This window comes from Zingiber officinale, chromosome 11A (assembly GCF_018446385.1).
Source record: "Zingiber officinale cultivar Zhangliang chromosome 11A, Zo_v1.1, whole genome shotgun sequence".
NCBI classification, from domain to species: Eukaryota; Viridiplantae; Streptophyta; class Magnoliopsida; order Zingiberales; family Zingiberaceae; genus Zingiber; species Zingiber officinale.
In genome coordinates this window covers 33,616,569-33,639,893 of record NC_056006.1, presented here as the reverse complement: position 1 = coordinate 33,639,893, position 23,325 = coordinate 33,616,569, and positions in this window count along the sequence as shown.

Sequence of the window (23,325 nt, the reverse complement as noted above, 5' to 3'; positions counted from 1 at the left end):
TAATGAATATCCAGATTCACACAACCCATCAACACATGATCCATTATATAACTACCACACGTAGCTAATTTCCTACAACATACCTTGAAGTCACAGCCCTGTTGATTGCTGGAACAGGAGTGCTACTAGTTGGAATTTCTGCTGTAACCAAGAAAACCACAGCAAGTCCTCCCTGCTAGAACTCACGATGTCGTTCACCTAGGAAGCAACCAGTAACAAAACCTTATACCGTGACTAGATCCAAAGCAAGGAAGAACATGAACTGAGATCTGCCACAACCCTAATTCCGCAGCTAGGTATGGCCCTTACCTTCAAGATTCGGTTAGGGCAGAGAACAATGAAGATAGAACCACTGTGAAAAGCAAAACTAGGGCACGACACTGGTGAGGAAGATCCCTGCGATCGCCGGCTGCTCAAGCAAGGAACAAGGCGGTGGTCAGTAGTGGCGTCGGAGCCGACTAGGGCACTCAAGATGGAGGAAAGCTCGGCTCTAATGTGAGGTGATCGGAGATAGGGCTCGCGGTGGCCGGCTGTGGTGGCGGTGCGAGATGCTAGGGCAGAGGCGTCGGGGATGGAAAGAAGAAGAGAAAAAATGGAAGCTCGCGGCTCGCTAGGGCACAAGGTCACTCGGCTGTGGAGAGGAAGAAAAGAAAGGCAAAGGAGAGGAGAAGTGGCCGAGAGATTTCAGGTTTGGCGAGGAAGAAATCGCCGGCTTCGATTAGGGCTTCGGCGTCGATGGGGAAATCGGGAGGAAATGAAATGGTTCGGTGTGAGGAAAGAAAAGAAAACAAAATAAAGAAAATAAAAGAAAAAGGAAATGTAATTATAAACATTTCTTCGCTTAAATGGGGTAGCCTAAACAGGCTTTTCCGGACCCCGTTTTTGTCCCCGTTAACTCGTCCGTACGAGCTCCGAAAAATTCTCGAAAAATTTCCAAAAATTCCGGAAAATTCTTTTATTCATATTCGCCTATTTTCTGGTATTTTACATTCTCCCCCACTAATAAAAATTTGGTCCCCAAATTTCTTTATATACTATCAGCAAATACTAACATCAGGTAAAGAGTACAAAATGCTGAACGGTAAATTAAATCACATACCTCAAGTGAAATGATGGGGATATCAAGCTCGGATAGTATCCTCGAGCTCCCAAGTAACTTCCTCGTCCAAACGATACTGTCATCCGACTTAACCCGCTAAATAGTCTTGTTCCGCAACTGACGCTCTTTCCGTCTAAATTCCGTACTAGAACCTCCTCATAGGTCACGTCAGGCTGTACGAGAACTGAGATATCTGTCTGCACATGTGTTGGGTCGGGTATGTTTCCCCTCAGCATAGATACATAGAATACGTCATGAACTCCTGCTAGGAACGGTGGTGGTGTCAATCGGTAAGCTACCGCTCCTATCCTTCCCAAAATCTGGAAAGGTCCAATGTATCGCGGAGCTAGCTTACCTCTAAAGTCAAATCTCATCACTCCTTTCGTGGGTGAAATTCGCAGAAATTATGGTCGCCAATAGAGAACGCTAGGGTCTGCGTCTCCGATCAACATAACACCTCTGGCGATCCTGCGCCTCTAACATCCTCCGTCTGATAGTACGGACCAACTCTGCGTCATGCTGAGCTCTATGAGGTCCCAACAACTGGGCCTCTCCAACCTCATCCCAGAGGACGGGTGTCCGACAAGGTCTACCATACAACGCCTCTAACGGTGCCATCTGGATAGCCGAATGAAAGCTGTTGTTGTAGGCAAACTCTACTAATGGCAGATGGTCCTCCCAACTGCCTCCGAAATCCATAACACATGACCTCAGCAGGTCCTCTAAAGTCTGAATGGTCAACTCTGACTGTCCATCTATCTGCGGATGGAAAGCTGTACTAAATTAGAGCTGCGTGCCCAAGGCCTGCTGTAGACTTTGTCAAAAACGGGACGTAAACCGTGGATCTCTATCCGAAATAATAGTCTACAGAATACCACGTGATCTGATAATCTCCCGACAAAACAGATCTACCAATCGATCCAGAAAATCAGTCTTCCGGATCGCTAACGAGTACGCGGATTTGGTTAATCGATCAACGATTACCCAAATCGCATCATGGTCTCGTCGTGTTCTCGGCAAACCTACCACAAAGTCCATAGTAATGTGTTCTCATTTCCACTCAGGATTAGGAATCTGCTGAAGTAAGCCGGCAGGTCTATGGTGCTCGGCCTTCACTTGTTGACAGACAAGACATCTAGCTACAAAATCCGCGATGTCTTCTTTCATGTCGTCCTTCATGTCGTTCCACCAATAGAAACATCTCAAACCTTGGTACATACGAGTACCGCCTGGGTGGACAGCAAATCATGAGCGATGAGCCTCCGGAAGTAACTCCTATAAGACCGGATGAGACTGAAGCACGCAAAATCTACCTCGGTAGTGTATAACACTCTCCTCGTCTCGTGTGAACTCGGTCTGCTGCCTGGAAGCTATCTGGCTGTAAAATAAACTGCAAATACTGATCAGCAGCCTATGGCTCTCGTATCCTTGTCCTGATCAACGACTGAGCAACCATGGTAACCAGAGTACCCTGCTCTGTCTGTCCTTACCCCTCAAGGCCCAAATCGGAGAAACCTTAAATCAAGTCTGTGACCACAACTCGGTGGCAAGCTAAAGTCCCTCCGGACTTCCTGCTAAGCGTATCGGCAACCACATTAGCTCTTCTCGGGTGATAGCTAATGTTACAATCATAATCCTTCAGGAACTCCATCCATCTCCTCTGTCGGAGATTAAGTTCCTTCTAAGTAAACAGATATTTGAGACTCTTATGGTCAGTGAGAATCTCAAATGTAACGCCATATAAATAATGTCGCCAAATCTTCATGGCAAAAATAATGACGACTAGCTCTAGATCATGTACAGGGTAGTTCTTCTCATGTTCCTTTAACCGACGAGAAGCATAGGAAACTACCATATCGTGTTGCATCAGAACAGCGCTCAAACCCTGAATAGATGCGTCGGTGGAGAGGACATATCCGTCCTCTCCAGAAGGTAAAACCAAAATCGGAGCCGACACTAGTCTCCGCTTCAGCTCCTAGAAGCTGGTCTTACCATCCTTAGTCCAAGTGAACTTCACGCCTTTCCTGGTTAGGCGTGTAAGTAGCATAGTAATCCGTGAGAAAACCTCAACGTATCTCCAGAAATATCGAGCCAAACCAAGAAAGTTGCGAGCCTCTTCTATAGACTTCGTCTACTCCCAACGGTAACAACCTCGATCTCCTGTGGAACCACGGTATACTCCTACTGGTGACCGTGTGTCTCAAACATCTCACAGAAGACAATCAAAATACGCACTACTGATCTTCACATCTAGACGTTTCCACCGAAACATCTCTGGAACTATGCAAAGCTGATGTGCGTGACTCACCGTATCTCCGAAATAGATCACAACATCATCAACAAAGACAATGGAAACCAATCCAAACATCCTGGGAATACCAAAATCATCAAGTCTCTGAAAACATCTAAGGCTTCCCAAACCCTAGTGGAAAAATCATGACCCATAATGTCCGTATCACAGACATTTCTAACCATAAGATCCCTGACAATAAGTTTGAAATATAATCACCAACAATACAAATCACCAAGAATAGATCCACCCGTGTGAGAGCAATGCTCCATCACAGAAAATACCACATATGTGGGAGCAACGCTCTACCACAAGAAATCCTCAATATGCAGAAGTAACACTCCACTACAAATAATCTATAACATGTATCTGCAATAGATATGGGAGCAATGCTCCGCTACAAGCAATCCGAAATATGTATATGTGGGAACTCCGCTCCACCACAGACGATCCATAAGTGTCCAAGGCACCTAACTATCCAACTAGAGGCTGCACGAGATCACTCAATCACATATCATTGCGGGCAGCCAAAGGTATAAACAACCTAGTAAACAAATCAAACTCATCCTCAAATCTATCAACATCGTAGTAAATCACTCACTGATAAGAATATGGGTTGATAGGGTAATCCAACAAATAACATAATGCAGACACTCTACATCCTGCATTCAACATAAGTAAAATCATACTGCTACCAACAATACACCTGACACACTTGCTCACACAACATATGTGTGATCGACATAATCCTCCCATTTGTACATACCAAACACACTCATAGCACAGGTATAAATCAGTGTGATACCTCCAACAATACCTACCGAACCCATGTGCATATATCAACATAGGTATAATCGACAATACACCTCAAACAACCTCACATGGCATATATACACCTATGCCAAGAGTATAATCAACGTAATATTTCCAACAAAACCTAATAGACACAAGTGCATCCACAAATCAAATATAATCAATAAAATACCTCGAATATTACACCGAACACATCTGCACATATCACAACTCAAATTCAATCAATAAAATACATCCAATAAAACACTCAAACATATGTGCACATTTCACAACATAGTTTTTAATTGACAAATACCTCCAATAAACAATCAGACATGTATATCTAACCACTCGGGTATAATCTACTAGACACCCTAAAAAATCATATGTATAAATGTGTACGACCCAAAAGACAAAGTCAGAATTCAAGAACATCAAGACACTCTCATTTTTATCCTCAAAAATATCAGCCCACATAATATCAGATGAATCAGTCTCTACTCCCCATGAGAGCAAGTTAACATTCAAAACATCAAATCACTATTTATCAACATAGTCCAATATCAAAGGAAGTAAACATCAATTTTATCATCTTGTTAACTAACCACAACTAACTAGATTTATTAAAATCTCATAGACACACTCAACCGTAAACTCTCTAGCACCCGATCTATATCCGATCACCAACTATAATCATCAAACCTGTGAATATCATACATGGCACTCACTATGTCACCATCAACGATAACCCAAATAATAGATCATCAAAATAATTATCCACTAATAGATCATCAAAACAAATATCTAGTAATAGATTATCAGACAACCACATAACATTTACTCTAAAAAATCATTAGAAATTAACACATCACAATATCTGATCTCACAATGTTCCTCAACCTCAAATCATTCTCAACAATGATCAAACATGATAACTCCCCAAATGACCAATTTTCATCGTAATGGATATCCTAATATCCAAAAGATATGAGTATAAAAAATCTACTGGCTAAGTCAACAGGAATATGTAGGTATCATCCATTAGCCAGCTAACAATAGCAGAGGCTGGTATGTGTCTCCATCTCCTACTAGTAGTAACTCAGCTAAAATTACTGATGGTATGATATGAAAAATCACCAGAGACTATAATCCTTGATCTCTGTTAAGGTCAACCATGCTCAATGGCTAACATATCACATGTAATATGTGTTACAACAACCAGACAAGTATTAAATAAAGAATCCTAATACATGTCATAAACTATAAAATTAAACATCATACCTAATTGCTGTCTGGAGATGTTCCATCGCTGTCCAGTCCCCAATTTCTGACCTCAAAATTCCGAACGAGGAAATCGCCGGAAATCCATATAAATCCGAAACGGAAGTCCGAAACATAACCATAACGAAAATCCGTACAAACCGAAATAAACATCCAAAAATCCAGAACACCAAAAGCAGGTATCCATAACCTGCTCTGATACCAATAAATTGGTATCAGATAAATCTCGAAAATCCAAAATACAAAAATCCAACAAGTATCGCCAAACTTGGCGCTCTGATACCAAGTAAATAAATTGGTATCAGGTTGTCCCAAACATCAAAAATACTAAAACAAAAGATCGTATAACTTGGCTCTGATACCACTAAATTGTCACGCCCCAGAGGAGTCTCTGTTCGAGAAAAATTTCGACAGCATCTCTCCTGTACGGTGGACAATCTGAAACTTTTCTACATCTCATATACCTCAGCCACAGGCGGCTGGAATAATAACAATAAATAAAAAACATTCACCACGTAGTTTATAATAGTAACATCACAATACTACACTGACTCGAAATCCACCCTACTCCACTACACTCGTAAAACTTAAATCCGACGAAACTCACCTCTTCTGCCGTCCAGGCAGGCATGTAGTAAAAACATATCGAATAGAATATCCATCAATATCAAAAGAAAAACATACGATGTCCTAGTATCCAAATAACCAAGTACACACATAAGCAAATAAAAACCAAACCAAATGGTAAATAAACCCTCGAGGTTTGCAGGGATCTAGCACTACGTGCAGTGAGGACTAGCGACTGGAACTCCCTCCTGACAGCATCAACCTGAAAATAACAACAATGGAGGCGGGGTGAGTCCAACACTCAGCAGGTATAATTGATATGCAAAGTAAAGAAATAACACCTAGCACTAATCATGCGTACAGTCTCCTGATAAAAATAAAGGTAAATGCAAAACGAAGAAGACAGAAGAGAATCTGTACTAACCAGGACCCGGTATAAGGACAAACAGTCCGAAAGGTATAGAAGACCTGTATGCATGTCAAACATAGGTATCCAAACAATATGCAGCATATAAATGCAACAATCACAATCACAAACAATAAATGCATCATGCATATGATGCCAATGTCATGGTCACCCCTGACGCCAGTCAGCCAACTCACAACAAAAGTGGGACAACCGTGCACTCTGCATCACTACCCCTGATGAGTGACCGAGTGGACGGGATGCTGTCGGAGTACACATGTACTCCTACCCCAAATCATAAATGGGGGAGCGCAATGCTCTCATCTCCCGGTACGCTATGACGGGGAGGAGTCTCTAACGTGCTACACGCTGCGTCACACTACCCCTGAGCGGATCAACGGAGCACCGGAAGAGTCAAAGTGTCATGCTACCCATGAGCGTCACAACGGAGCACCGAACAGTGGTGAAAACTGGCAAAGTGCTCGACAATAATGGAGCAATCTATCGCACAGCATGCGATCATGCAAATGGTGCATGTCACTGAGCATGGTAATATACTAAACCAACCTCTGGGCATATAACAATGGGCACCAAAGTGAATAGATCAAATCAAGATATACTGATCAATAAGGTATCAAGCCTAGGTCCTGAACATGTGAAACATGGTTATATCACTACCCATGAGCATGTGAAATCAGATAGGTATCAACACGAAATGCCAACAAACAATCAATCAAACAGGTAACATGTATCGGGCAGTGATTAACCGAAACAAATAAGAAAACACAATTAATGCAAATTGTTAATTTCATTACTAAGCATATCAAAGATAATAAGTCAAAAGTACCCGCCTCCGAAAATAGAAAGGTCCAATCTGACTCCGAGATACTCGTCTCGCGTCAAGGTCCTGTATCACCAATACACATATATTTTATTTAGCTACACTCATAAAAATAACTAAATAAAATCCCCAAAACTAATTTAGGGAAAAACCCTAATCACATAACCTCAATTACCTATTTAAATCTAAGGCTATACTTAAAACAATTCTAGTGGCAATTCAGTCTTCAACTTACCACCAGATAACCCAATCATAAATAAACAACTAACCACAATATTCAATTTAATCCTTGATCTACAACTAAACACAGTTAATCCACTAAACTCCCAATTCATCTTAAATCAATGATTTCACCTAAATTAGCACCTCTTGCTAACACTAATGAACATCCAGATTCACATAACTCATCAACACATGATCCATTATATAACTACCACACGTAGCTAATTTCCTACAACATACCTTGAAGTCACAGCCCTGTTGATTGCTGGAACAGGAGTGCTACTAGTTGGAATTTCTGCTGTAACCAAGAAAACCACAGCAAGTCCTCCCTGCTGGAACTCACGATGTCGTTCACCTAGGAAGCAACCAGTAACAAAACCTTATACCGTGACTAGATCCAAAGCAAGGAAGAACATGAACTGAGATCTGCCACAACCCTAATTCCGCAGCTAGGTATGGCCCTTACCTTCAAGATTCGGCTAGGGCAGAGAACAATGAAGATAGAACCACTGTGAAAAGCAAAACTAGGGCACGACACTGGTGAGGAAGATCCCTGCGATCGCCGGCTGCTCAAGCAAGGAACAAGGCGGTGGTCGGTAGTGGCGTCGGAGCCGACTAGGGCACTCGAGATGGAGGAAAGCTCAACTCTAATGTGAGGTGATCGGAGATAGGGCTCGTGGTGGCCGGCTGTGGTGGCGACGCGAGATGCTAGGGCAGAGGCGTCGGGGATGGAAAGAAGAAGAGAAAAAATGGAAGCTCGCGGCTCGCTAGGGCACAAGGTCACTCGGCTGTGGAGAGGAAGAAAAGAAAGGCAAAGGAGAGGAGAAGTGGCCGAGAGATTTCAGGTTTGGCGAGAAAGAAACCGCCGGCTTCGATTAGGGCTTCGGCGTCGATGGGGAAATCGAGAGGAAATGAAATGGTTCGGTGTGAGGAAAGAAAAGAAAACAAAATAAAGAAAATAAAAGAAAAAGGAAATGTAATTATAAACATTTCCTCGCTTAAATGGGGTAGCCTAAACAGGCTTTTCCGGACCCCGTTTTTGTCCCCGTTAACTCGTCCGTTCGAGCTCTGAAAAATTCTCCAAAAATTTCCAAAAATTCTGGAAAATTCTTTTATTCATATTTGCCTATTTTCTAGTATTTTTCACATTATCAACCTAGATCACTAGGACACAGTTTCCTTCTATAATCAACAACACACACTATAAGTGATATCATTTCCCAACTTATCGGGCTTATTGATTTATCGAACTAAATCTCACCCATTGATAAATTAAAGAAATAAATATCAAATATATGTGCTTGTTATTATATTAGGATTAAGAGCACACACTTCCATAATAACTGAGGTCTTTGTTCCTTTATAAAGTCAGTAAAAAAAGAAACGACCTCTAATGGTGCTACTCAATACACTCTAAGTGTACTAGTGTAATTATATAGTTAAGATAAACTAATACCTAATTACACTACGACCTTCCAATGGTTTGTTCCTTTCCATCTTGGTCATGAGATACTCTTTATAATTTATAAAGAACCGATAACATGATCTTCTGTGTGTGACACCACACACTATGTTATCTACAATATAAATTAATTGAACATCTGCATTTGGTATATATAAATGTAGACACTTGACCAATGTGATTCTTATAAATGTTTATACAAAAGCTAGGCTTTTAGTATACACTCCAACAATCTCCCACTTATACTAAAAGATTATGCTGCATACACCTGATTCCCATCCATTCAACATGTCCATCAAAAGCTCTTGCCTTAAGGACCTTAGTGAAAATATCTACAGGTTATCACTTGATGTAATATAGGCGGCAACAACTTCTCCTCGTTATACGATGTCTCGTATTGGGTGGTACTTGCGCTCTATTATGTTTACTTGCCTTATGGACTCATGGTTTCTTCGAGTTTGCTACTGCACCACTATTATTACAATAAATTGTAATAATCTTTTGATAAACCAGAAATCATATCTAAGTCCATCTTGAGGTTACTGAGACACTCAGCTTCTATGGCTGCCTCTGAGGCTGCCACATACTCAACTTCCATAGTGGAGTCTAAAAAGCACCTATGCTTAACACTCCTCCATAATTATGATTTTACCTCCTAAAGTAAACACAAAACCCCGAGGTTGACTTACTATTGTCCCTATCTGATTGAAGGTTAAAAATCCGTGTAACCCACAGGGATCAAATCATCTGCTTAGTAATCTAGCATATAATCCCTAGTCCTTGTCCAAGGTTACTTTGATATCTGCTATCTATGCCCTTGGCAAAACAGATTTCTAATCTCCTGCATAGCATACATTAGGCTTTCGACAGTAGAAGCATAAGGAACTGCCTTCATTTCCTCTATCTCCTTTAATGTCTTTGGAGACATATCTTTAGATAAAGCTACTCCATGCTAAAATGGTAAGAAACCTTTATTGGAGTTTTGCATGCTTAAAACAAGCAAGGATTGTTTCGATATATGAAACTTGGGATAAGTAAAATATATTATTTTCTTGCGATCCCTTTGATCCTAAGAATACATGAGTCCAAGTCCTTCATATCGAATTGTTTGAACAACCATACCCTTACTTCTGACAACACTTTGATATTGTTTCCAACTACCAAAAATATTATCTACGTATAGTACAAAAAATACTACCACATTTCCATCACACTCTTTGTATACACAAGAGTCATTCGGTTATAAATCCATAGATCTGGACTACTTTATTAAACCGGATGTTCCAAGACCTTGAAGCTTGACTTCAGTCCACGGACTGATTGAGCTTACACACAAGATGCTCTTTACTCTTTGCAATGAACCCTTCTGGTTGCTATATATGGATATTTTCTTCAAGACTTTCATTAGGAAAACTGTCTTGACATCCATTTGCTAAATCTCATAGTTCATAGTAAAAGAATCCAGATAGACTTAAGCATGGCTACCGGTAAAAAATTTCCTTTTTCAACAAGCCTTGCTTTGAAAGTTTCTACCTTCCTGTCTATCCCTCTTTTCCTATTGTAGACTTATTTTCACCCAATGGCTTTTACACCATTTGGTGATTTTATAAGCTCCCAGACCTTATTAGAATACATATATTCTAATTCTTTATTCATTGCTCTTTGCAAAGATGCTACATCTTTATTTTGGAGCGCTTCGTCATATTTCCGGGAATCAGGTTCATGTCCACCAGGGATCAAGTCCTAAGACTCTCCTAAAACATGAATCTTTTAGGTTGCCTAACAATCCTCCCACTACGACGAGGCACTTTCTGTAATTGTGTATCATTTGTGATATGTGTTGCAGTTTCTTGTGATATTTCATCTTATACAATTGGTACTAGATTAGACGTGTCTTTTAATTTCCTTAAGAATAATTTTTTACTTATGGGCTTGTGGTTCATAGTATAGTCCTTTTCTAAATCGGGCATTGGTGCCAACAATGACCTTTCGATTTTAAGGACTATAAATCTCCTTTTGTTTCTCTAGGATAACTCATAAACAAGTGAACTCCTGCCCATCTTATCAATGTCTCTCATGTGCTAGACCACCCAAATCCGAATATGCTTCAGACTAGGCTTACGCCCATTCTGCAATTCTATGGGAGTAGAGAGTTCTGACTTAGAAGGTACTATGTTCACTTCTGTTTCCAGTGTATATCCTTAAAATGAATTTGGTAATTTTCTGAATAACTCATTATCGATCTAATTTTTCCATAAGAGCCTTATACCATCTTACTACTACACCATTCTGTTGGGGTGTACCAGGTGCAGTTAGTTGGGATTAAATCCCGACTTCTGATAAGTGACTCCTAAACTCTCCTTAGAGGTACTCGTTTCTACTATTTCACTGTAGTGTCTTGATACTTTTACTTTGACGTTACTCCACATCAACCTAGTACTCTTTGAACTAATCAAAGCACTTAGACTTGTGGTACGTCAAGTAAATGTATCCTTATCTCGAATAGTCGTCTATAAAAGAGACGAAATATTCGAAACAACCTCTTGCCTGGATTATCAAAGGTCTACACAAATCAGAATGAACCAATTTCAATATATATTTGGCTTCATACCCCTTAGACTTAAAAGCTTCTTGGTTATTTTTCCTTCCAAGTAAGACTCGGAGGTTGGAAAGATTTCCACTACCAACGAACACAAGAGTTCATTGGTTATTATCCTTTGAATCCTACTCAAGTTAATATAACCTAGCCTTATATGCCAAAAATATGATTGGCTCATTTCTGAATGTTACTTTCTCTTATTAAAGTTAGAAAATGTGTTATTAATTTCCATTTATTCCATCGTGGGAGTTATTGGATTAAAAATTGTCAACCAACGTACTAGAACAGATAACTTCCTATTTTCTTGATAATAATTTTGTTACCAAAATAGATAGAATAGTTTAGAAATCGAAATCAAATTCTTTATAAACTTAGTACGTAAAGACAATTTCTTAAAATCCATATTTTATTCCTATCAGAGGATAAACATCTCCCACTGCAACAGCTGCTACTATTGCAGCAGTGCCCATGTAGATGGTGATTTATATAGTTGTCGGGTTTCCTGGAACCACTATAATGAATTGCAGACATAATCAGTGGTTCATGTATCTACACACCAGGTACCGGTAGATAATACCACTAAATATGTTTCAACAACTAATAAAATACACTATTATTGTTCTCAGTTCTGAGAGGACAGTCTACCTTAATGTCCAGGTTTTTCAATCATTACAATTGGGACTACTAAGTCTATACTATAGTATAACAACTAGGGGATTGACTAACATTTGAAATCCTAAGAATCACAAAAATATTTGGTCAAGACCAACATCTCAAAATCCCCGTGAATTTTGTATGCCACGATAGTGTGGACGTATACAAATTCTAAAAGGAGATTTTATTAATTTTATTAATTTTATTATCTTGTCAACTTATGACAAATAAAATTAATAGTTGGTCTGTCTTTAATCAAATATTTGGTCAAGACTCTAAATTTAAAATAATATTGATTCCTCTAACAATACCATTTAAATTTACCGACACCTCAAAACACTGTGAATTTTTCATGCCACATTAGTGTGGACGTATACAAAATCAACATTTGTAAGAGGAGAGTTTTACCCATTAATTATCTTGTCAACCTAACTTTATGACAAATAAAATTATCTCAAACACCGTTAATTTTGTATGCCACGTTAGTGTGGACGTATACAAAATCAATCATTTGTAAGAGGGGTTTTAACCCATTAATTTTATTATCTTGTCAACCTAGTTTTATGACAAATTAATAGTTGGTATTCCTTTGGTCCCGCAAAACAATAGTAGTGACTCCGTTGGGGAGGATACTATTGAATGCGTCTAAGTGTGTACCATTACTTGATACTTAGTCCATTAAATAGGATTATGCCCCTTCAGTTGGAGAAGATCACACGCTCCTAAATAATTTCCTATAACCATCCATAAAGGAAGTTTGATCTAGTGATCCGCAACAAACCCATCCGTTGTGGAGGGAGGAACTCAGAGCCAACACGCAAGCTTGTTGTATCACTTACAAACCAGTAATGGAGACCGTGAGCTTTATATACTAATTCCTCTCCCACTTAGTTATTTAAAATGAGGAATTTTAACCTATGCTAGTATATATCATACGCACACACATCACAGTAAATATAAGCAATAAATATGGAAATTAATTTTCCAACTATTATGGCTTTTTCCATCACTGCCCTTTGTGTGCTCCAACCCTAGTTGCTGCCATCTTTAGTCACCGTCATCGGGTCGAGTTGTCGTATCTATCTTGCTTCTTATTCCGCTGCGCCTCTGGTCCTCCAATAGAAGCATGCCTTGCTAAGATACGATTCGCGACAAATATAGAATTTTACATTTATCCAAAAATAATAGTTGGAATGTACATGTAATTTAGATCGAAAAATAAAATTCTAAAACCTAGGGCTAATATAACTCCTGCTATATTAGTTATATACAATCATGCACACACAAAAATAATGCCCTTAATATGTCCAAGGGTCCAATCACACACAACATCTATAAGCCAAAATAGTTGGAGCCTGCAACCACAAAGTTAGCACATTCTACTATTATCCTGCCTAAATTATGTATGACATGTGCATAACTTATTTGAAAACCAAACACATAGAGACAAACCCAAGCTCTGATACCAATTGTTGGTTAGTCCTAGGAAAATCGTACAGATTCCACTGTACAAAAATTTTGTACAAGTGTCGAACCTTTCCTTAAATAACCTATTGTATTCTTTAGAAGTTAAATTAGGAATCGTAGACGGAACTTAATATCATTGATTCCAAATTTAACTTATCTATTCTTAATGGTTTAGATTTGAATCGCAAGCGGAACTTAACACTATGATTCAAATGCACCTATGTTATTAATTCCATTAAATATTAATTTCCAAAATTGGCTTCCAAGACAGCATGGCGAGGCACATGGCCTTCTTGGATATGGGAGCAACCATCACCGCCTAGACAAAGCCTTTTAAGGAAAGCTAATATTTAATTTCCTTAAATAACTCTAGGTTAACCAAAAAGAACAATTGAATCACAAATTCGAAAAAGAAGAAAATACAAACTCGAAAAACTAATTCGAAAAACAAGATCTAATGCCTCTTGTGTTTGGAATTCATAGAAAAGAAATACAACTAGTATGATGCGGAAATTAATTACTAATTATACCTTCCTTTGTAAACTTTAATGACCTCTTGATCTTCTACCGTATTCCTCTTATCTCGGACGTTGTGTGGGCAACGATCTTCCGAGACGAGAACCACCAAGCTCCTTCTTCTCCAAGCTAGATTCGGCCACCATTAATTCTCCATGAGAAGTAAAGGTCCGGCCACCACCACCAAGCTCCAAGGGATGCTAGAAACGAAGCCTTCTTTCTCTCCTTCTTCTCCTAGCTAGAACCGGCCACCATGGACTTCCCTTAAGTTGATGCCACTGGCCATAAAGGAGGAAGAGAAAAGAAGGAGAAGAGGAGACCCTAGGGCCGGCCACACCAAGGAAGAAAAGAGAGGAAGAAAAGAATAGAGTCGTTCGCCATTAAGGCACCTCTACCCCCTCTTTTATAATCCTTGGTCTTGGCAAATAAGGAAATTTTAATAAAAACTTCCTTAATTCTTTTGCCATGAAAAAGAAAAAATTAATTAATTAAAAATTAATTTTCTTTTTCCAAATTTCTTGGCCGGCCACTTTCTCCCCAAAATAAGGAAAGTTTTAATTAAAACAAGAATTAAAACTTCCTAATTTGTTTCCAGAAATTTACAAAAAATTTCAATAATTTTAATCCCTTCATGATTGGTTAGTAAAAAGAAAATTTTATAAATTAAAATCTTTCTTTTAAACATATGGATAATTTCCAAAAAGGAAAGTTATCTCTAAAAATTAAAATCTCTTTTCAATCTACAAATAAGGAAAGATATCAAATCTTTTCTTAATCTTTTGTAGAAACTAATAAAAGAGAATATTTAATTTTTAAACTTTCTTTTAAATCATGAACATGGTTAAAAAGGAAAGTTTATTAAAAATTAAAATCTCCTTTCAATCTACAAACAAGGAAAGATTTCAAATCTTTTCTTAATCTTTTGTAGAAAGCTATAAAAGGAAATATTTAAATTTTAAACTCTCTTTTAAAACCATGATATCCACATAAGAAATAATTTTAATAAAAATTCATTTTAATTTTCTAGTGGCCGGCCACCTTAGCTTGGGACCCAAGCTTTGGCCGGCCACCAACTTGGCTCATCCACTTGGTCTTGGCCGACCCTAGCTTGGGTTCCAAGCTAACTTGGCCGACCCCATTAGGATGGATAAGAAGGTGGGTATGTGGTGGGTATATATCTCTATATACAAAAGGCTACGATAGGGACTGAGAGGAGGAATTGGTTTTGGTCTCTCGATGAAATTAAGCTTCCCGTATTCACCCCGAACACACAACTTAACTTCATCAATAATAATTCATACCACTAAAGAATTATTTTTGAACTACCACACCAATCCCAAATTACATTTTTGGGCTCCTTCTTATTATGAGTGTGTTAGTCTCCCTGTGTTTAAGATGTCGAATGCCCACTAATTAAGTGAGTTACTGACAACTCATTTAATTAATATCTTAGTCCAAGAGTAGTACCACTCAACCTTATCGTCATATCGGACTAAGTCCACCTACAGGGTTTAACATGACAATCCTTATGAGCTCCTCTTGGGGACATTATCAACCTAGATCACTAGGACACAGTTTCCTTCTATAATCAATAACACACACTATAAGTGATATCATTTCCCAACTTATCGGGCTTATTGATTTATCGAACTAAATCTCACCCATTGATAAATTAAAGAAATAAATATCAAATATATGTGCTTGTTATTATATTAGGATTAAGAGCACACACTTCCATAATAACTGAGGTCTTTGTTCCTTTATAAAGTCAGTATAAAAAGAAACGACCTCTAATGGTCCTACTCAATCCACTCTAAGTGTACTAGTGTAATTATATAGTTAAGATAAACTAATACCTAATTACACTACGACCTTCCATTGGTTTGTTCCTTTCCATCTTGGTCGTGATCTACTGTTTATAATTTATAAAGAACCGATAACATGATCTTCTGTGTGTGACACCACACACTATGTTATCTACAATATAAATTAATTGAACATCTACATTTGGTATATATAAATGTAGACACTTGACCAATGTGATTCTTATAAATGCTTATACAAAAGCTAGACTTTTAGTATACACTCCAACAATCTCCCACTTATACTAAAAGACTATGCTGCCATACACCTGATTCCCATCCATTCAACATGTCCATCAAAAGCTCTTGCCTTAAGTACCTTAGTGAAAAGATCTACAGGTTATCACTTGATGTAATATAGGCAGCAACAACTTCTCCTCGTTATACGATGTCTCGTATTGGGTGGTACTTGCGCTCTATTATGTTTACTTGCCTTATGGACTCATGGTTTCTTCGAGTTTACTACCGCACCACTATTATTACAATAAATTGTAATAATCTTTGGACAAACCAGAAATCATATCTAAGTCCATCTTGAGGTTACTGAGTCACTCATCTTCTATGGCTGCCTCTGAGGCTGCCACATACTCAACTTCGATAGTGGAGTCTAAAAAGCACCTATGCTTAACACTCCTCCATAGTTATGACTTTACCTCTTAAAGTAAACACAAAACCCCGAGGTCGACTTACTATTGCCCCTATCTGATTGACGGTCAAAAATCCATGTAACCCACAGGGATCAAATCATCTGCTTAGTAATCTAGCATATAATCCCTAGTCCTTGTCCAGGGTTACTTTGATATCTGCTATCTATGCCCTTGGCAAAACAGATTTCTGATCTCCTGCATAGCATACATTAGGCTTCTGACAGCCGAAGCATAAAGAACTGCCTTCATTTCCTCTATCTCCTTTAATGTCTTTGGAGACATCTCTTTAGATAAAGCTACTCCATGCTAAAAAGGTAAGAAACCTTTTTTGGAGTGTCACGCCCCCAAAGGAGTCTCTGCCAGACAAAAATCTGGCAGCATCTCCCCTGTACCGGTGACAATCTGAAGCATAAGTACAAACAAAATATACATCAGCCACATGCGGCTGGAATATTTATATACACAACCACGCAGTTATAATAACAGCCCACACGGCTGGAATGAAACAATTACAACCACGCAGTTATATATAAAACAACCCACACGACTGTACTAAAAACCAACACAGCGGAAAAATGAAAACGGAAAGCCCAATACAACACAATCAACACACTGCTAGCCGGCTAGGCTTTATACAACAACCACAACAACAAATACAACAACCCACCAAATACAACAAATATAAATAAAACATATACAAAACTAAAAACGACCTTCGGATGTGATGTAGGACCCGGCAGACAGGATACTCCGAGCGACACTCCAACCATCTACCTGAAAACATAAAGATATATATGCGGTGGTGAGTATAGGTAACTCAGTGGGTAATAGAAAAGATAGTGCATGGTACATAAACAAACATGGAGATCACAAGTATACAGTCTCAGTAGGGAAATAAAGAACATGATCATACTATCATAATCAATGCATTTGAACATACTTGACGTAATAACCCGACATGATCATAACTGACATGCAAACTGCATAAACCACTACTGACATAATGGTAAATACATACCCAATTTGAAATCGACGCAATGTACAGAGATCAGTAAACTCACTGGATCTGCAACAGATATACCCGTGACACCTGTGCAATATAAATACGACTGCATATACATGTAAAATAAATGACATGTATGTAGTATGACAACCATATGCAACAACCATAGCTCAATCAAATGCAACAAATCACAATCACATGCAACTAGTATCTACTAGGCATGTATGCAGATATATCCCCCCAGATGCACCGCGCATCATATGCAAAAGTGCATGCATGCTCCATGGTCACCCCCGCCACCTCTCCAGACACCACGACCCCGGTATGGCCGAGAGGCTTGGGTCTGTGACGACTGTACTACCCTCCAGCCCACTATATAGTGGTCGATGTGGACAGTCCACTAGTAACTATCTAGCTACATAGTATCAGGGTCCCTGACTGCTCACAACGCCGGATCTCACAAAACCTCGTGACCGGGTGGCACGACAGGACTAGCAGCAACTGCTCCAGCTACCACTATCCATGAGTGGCCGAGTGTGCGGTGCTATTCCCAAACCAACTGATGACTCTCTCAACCACAAGGGAGATAATGGTCATCAGATGCAATGAATGAGGAACATGATATATTGTAACGCCCGAAAATTCTCAAACTTGCATTAGAATTATTCTATGATTTTTCTGGAATTTTTAGATATTTTTCCGGAATTTTCCAAGTAGCGGAAGCAGCAAAAATAAATAGAACCGCAAAATAGCTTAGGCGGGAATCGAACCCGAAACCTATGGTTTCGGGATAATGTTAGTAACCGGTTGAACCCAGCAGGGCCGTGCTGGAAGAAAGAGGAACCAATTACATTTATATTAGAGTTGGGTTTAATAATCCACTTAATATAAATTAAGAACTTAAGTTGGGTTTGGTTTAATTTGGTTTGGCAGCCCTCTCCTCACAAAACCTCACGCCACCTTCTCCTCTCAAACCCTCACCGCCGCCTCTCCCTCTCCTCCTTCTCACGGCACACCAAGCCCCAAGGGCCAAGGGAACATCTTCCGGCGACGACTCCAACACGAAAAAGGTTCTTCTCCGCGAGAGGAACGCGAAGACGTGAGCGGATCGTCGAGAAAATCATCTCCACCGGAATTCTACGAATAGAATTGTAAGAAATTACGAATAGGAGGTAAGAAACCCCTCACCTGCAGTATAAGTAGCTCTCGTTTGATTGCATGCTTATAATTTAGTGTTATGTAGTTTTTATCGATATCTAGAGTGTATTTAATTCTCTTCGCAGACTTAGGGGATAGTTGAGTATCTCTGGATGGGCCAGACGCGTTTTTCCTCTTCAGATAGAGGTTCTAGACGTCGTCGGGTGCCTAGAGGTGTTCCCCCTATTAGAGAGGAGAGTTGGAGCACACTAGGTGTTCGATAAAATGGTTAGTGCAACATTAGACAGTTTTAACAGCATAGTTAAATGCATAGAAGCATTTAAACCAGCATATCAGTTTTATTTCAGCTTTATGGGACTAGATGTCCAATGGGTGGGCTCCCACAGTCGCCTCTAGGTTCAGACAACCTAGTTCTAGGTTCAGATAACCTATATTCAGCTAATTAGCATTTTAGTATTTTACTTTCAGCAGCGGCACTGTACTGGATTAGATATCCACTGGGTTGGACTCCCATAGTCGTCCCTAGGTTCAGCTAACCTAGTAAACCCTACTAGATTCGGAACTTGCAATCCCGGGTCTAGTTAGGGATGCGCGCACAACAGCAACATGTTTAGTATTTTTATCTATTAAATATAATAGTTTTTCCAAATCAGTTTTAAAACATAATGGAATTCAGTATTAGCTCAGCTCACTTTTGTATCAGCTCAGCTTATTTCAGTTGTTAAATATGATAGCTTCATATACAGTTCTAGACATGTTATGATCAGTTTTATTTTATGTTCAGCTTATGTTATGTCATGCTTTGTATGATACCATGCCATGCCATGCTTGCATATTCAGTATGGTTTTCAAACAACATGATTTAAAAGCATATTTGCATCGTGTGCATGATTTAGTGAGGTAGATGGTTTCTTACTAAGCTTTTTAGCTTATAGATATTATTTTCCTTATACTGCAGATACAGGTAAAAGGAAAATGGACTAGCAGAGGAAGCTGGAGGGCAATGCAAAGATGGTGTGTGTGGCAGGAACTGGAATAAAAGACCCTCTGGGGATCTAGCATTTACTTTAGCACTTTGCAATTTATTAGTTCTAGTTTTCATGTTTTATGCACTCTTGAACCTTAGCAAGTTTAAACAATTAGAACTTTTAGAAATTTATACTTCCATGCACTTTAAGTTGTTAAAATGTGTTTTAGTGAGTAAAATGCCATGAACCAGTTTAGAATTGTTACTACATGTTATTAGAATAGTTTATTATGCATTAGGTAGTTGTTCTATGAGGTTTTGGCACGGCGAGTTGAAATCGAGTTTCGATTCGAATCGAACTCGATCGGTCCGCATCGATCGAGCTGGTTCAGGTCACCGATCGGTCACCAACCGATCCAGCGCCAAGTTGGCGTCGTTTATGGATCGGTCGGCCGACCGATCCAACAATGGTTCAGAACTCACCGACGGTCGCCGACCGATCGCTGAGATCGGGATCGATGTACTCGGATCGGCAGACCGATCGGATCGGCCGATTGACCGATCCAGGTGTTCATCCGTGCAAGAGACTGGATTGATCCGTGGATCGATCCAGGAATCGATCCATTCAGTTTGGATCGATTGGGAAGCTCAAGAAACTCAGTAGATCAACTTCTAGTCCATGGGGGATGTAGGATACGCTTTGTGTTCCTCAGATTACATCCTTTAGCACATGCAGAACCAAGAACAGTCATCAATTAGTAGAAAAGTTTAAATTAGATCAGTTTTCCGCACAGTCAGTACAGTACAACTGTAGCGATTCGCCTTACAGCCTAGTAGTTAGAAGGCGGGTCGTTACATATATATATATAATCATCATCCATGCAACAACCCCAAACCTCATAAATACCTCCAACAAGAGTATAATCGTCATGATACCTCCATGTATCCCACCAAACATATGTACACACTGCACATGTATAATCAACTAAAAATCTCCAATAATCCCACCAGACACATGTACACAAAATATAAGTACAATCAACATGTATCCTCCAGTAAAAACACAACAGACATGTGTATATACCCCAAACATACAATCAACACAACTCCTCCAAAAGTACATGACAAATACGTATGGACACACCACATGTAAATGCACGGTCAACAAGATGACTCCTATAACACATACCCATCTAGGTACAGTCTGCATCATATACCCAATCAGCATGGTAATACCAATAACCCGATAATCCCTACCAGACATACTCTACACGTGTAATCACAACAGAGTAGATATCAAGAGTGGAGATTGTATATGAATTAAATAGATCATCACAAGGGTCAAGCATAAGTATCATGCAGGAAAAACAACAACTGATTATGATATAAGATAAAGCAGCCTAAACCATCACATAATAGCCATGCACTAAGATCAAGAAAAACTACGTAGAGACAAAGGAAGAAATACCCACCTTGATACGTGGATCGTGTCCTGAATAAATCCCATGTCATGATGATCATCCCATATCAAAGTCCTGCAGAAATCAATATATTTATATTTTATTTAGCTAAATTCATATGAACCAAACAGCTAAATAAAAGCCCTAACCCAATTAGGATTACTCCAACCAAATCTGATCTCTAATTAATCCTCCAAATAATCCTTGATCACACTCCTTCTAGATCCCAACTTAATCCATAATCTATTAATCAATCAAAAACTCATTAATCAACACATCTTAAATCCAACTCACATAATTCATCATCAATCAAACACTAATCCAACTCATCATAAATCCTTCCAATCATAAACTAAACACCCCACATCTAATAATCAATCTAATGATCCCAATGACAAACATGAAATCATGATATTCATCCACCCTACATAATCCATCATTTAATCCAACACATACCAATAACAATCATATTTAACTCTACCTAATGATCCAAATCCAATACAACTTAAATTTAAATTTCTACAACCCATCTCTACTAATCCAAACCAATGTAGAAATGAAATCACCTCTAGAAGTAAAACCTTAATCCTTAATCCACAATAATTCGTCCAAACCAACTTATCAAATCCATAATCAATTCAACCTACATCACCCTAATCATCTCAAACATAGACATGTAATAAATCTTCAAAAACTCACCTAAAATCGGATGAATTTTTGTTGACCCACAGTTGAAGAGCTGGAACTGTAGGCTGCTGGAAACTCCTGGCCGAAACCCTAGTAAACCTGCTGCCCCCTTCAATCCAACCTCCTAATCCACAATGAACACTCCACATTAGAAACCAAAGCTAATTACTAATCATATCATACCCTTAATCAACCCTTGATCTTGCCGGAATAGTGGAGATCACACTTACCTCAAATGAACCTTAATTCTTCAGCCGAAATAGTGGAGATCACACTTACCTCAAATGAACCTTAATTCTTCAGCCGAAACTCCAACCAACCACAAGGAGGAAGAAGGTCAAGATTTGCTCATGGAAGATCTTTCGCTAAGCTGATCCAATACTTTCCCCTAGTCCAAAACAAGAGGAATATTGAAAATTGAAACCTATAAAACCAAAACCTTGAATCTAAAAATTCTCGGATGAAGCAAGGTACATACCTTGATCGGTCGCCTCTGATGTCGTCACCCGATCCAATCCAGTAGGTATGGAGCAACAAAGCAATCCCTAGCGAACAGATTGGGGAGGAGCCGATCGATTGGGGACGCGAGTCAACCCCTCACCGTGCCCTAGCTCTGCCGAGTCGTAGTCGCACGTGCAAGGACAGCTTATGGGAGGGTTGCTCTGTCGAAGATGGTCGGAGACTTCAAGATTTGGCGACATTTTCCCCCTGATGACGTGACGAAGCCGAGATTGCTGGGGAAGTCGTCGGCGTCGGGTCATCCGTGTGAGAGAGAGAACGGAAGAGAGTGTCGCGAGAGGGAGAGCATCAACTGCTCTCACGCAGTCAGAGTCGTTGCCCTAGCCTCACGCGAAGGAAGGGGCCAGCGATCACAAGCTCTGCGTCGGGGAATCGTGAGGAAGAGGATGAGAAGGCACGGGGTCGACATTGCGGGTTAGGGAAGAAATCGCAGGGATAGGGAAAGAAAGGTTTCGGGCGGAGAAGGGGTTTCGGGCGCGATTTGAGGAGGAGGAGATCGGGGAGATCGAGAGAGGGAAGAAGGAAGGGGGAAACAACGATTTGGGAAAAAAAAAAAAAGAAAATGAATTTATAATTGAAAACATTTTCTCACTTAAACGGGTATCCCAAACAGGCTTTATTCGCGCCCGCCGATCGATCCCCTCAAAACCCTCCGTACGAGCTCCGAAAAATTTCCAGAAAATTTCTAAAAATTCCAGAAAAATCCAATAAGATTTTTTGTCCAATAACATTTATTATTTAATTTTACGGTATCTTATATGGAGTTTTGCATTCTTAAAACGAGCAAGGATTGTTTCGATATATGAACCTTGGGATAAGTAAAATA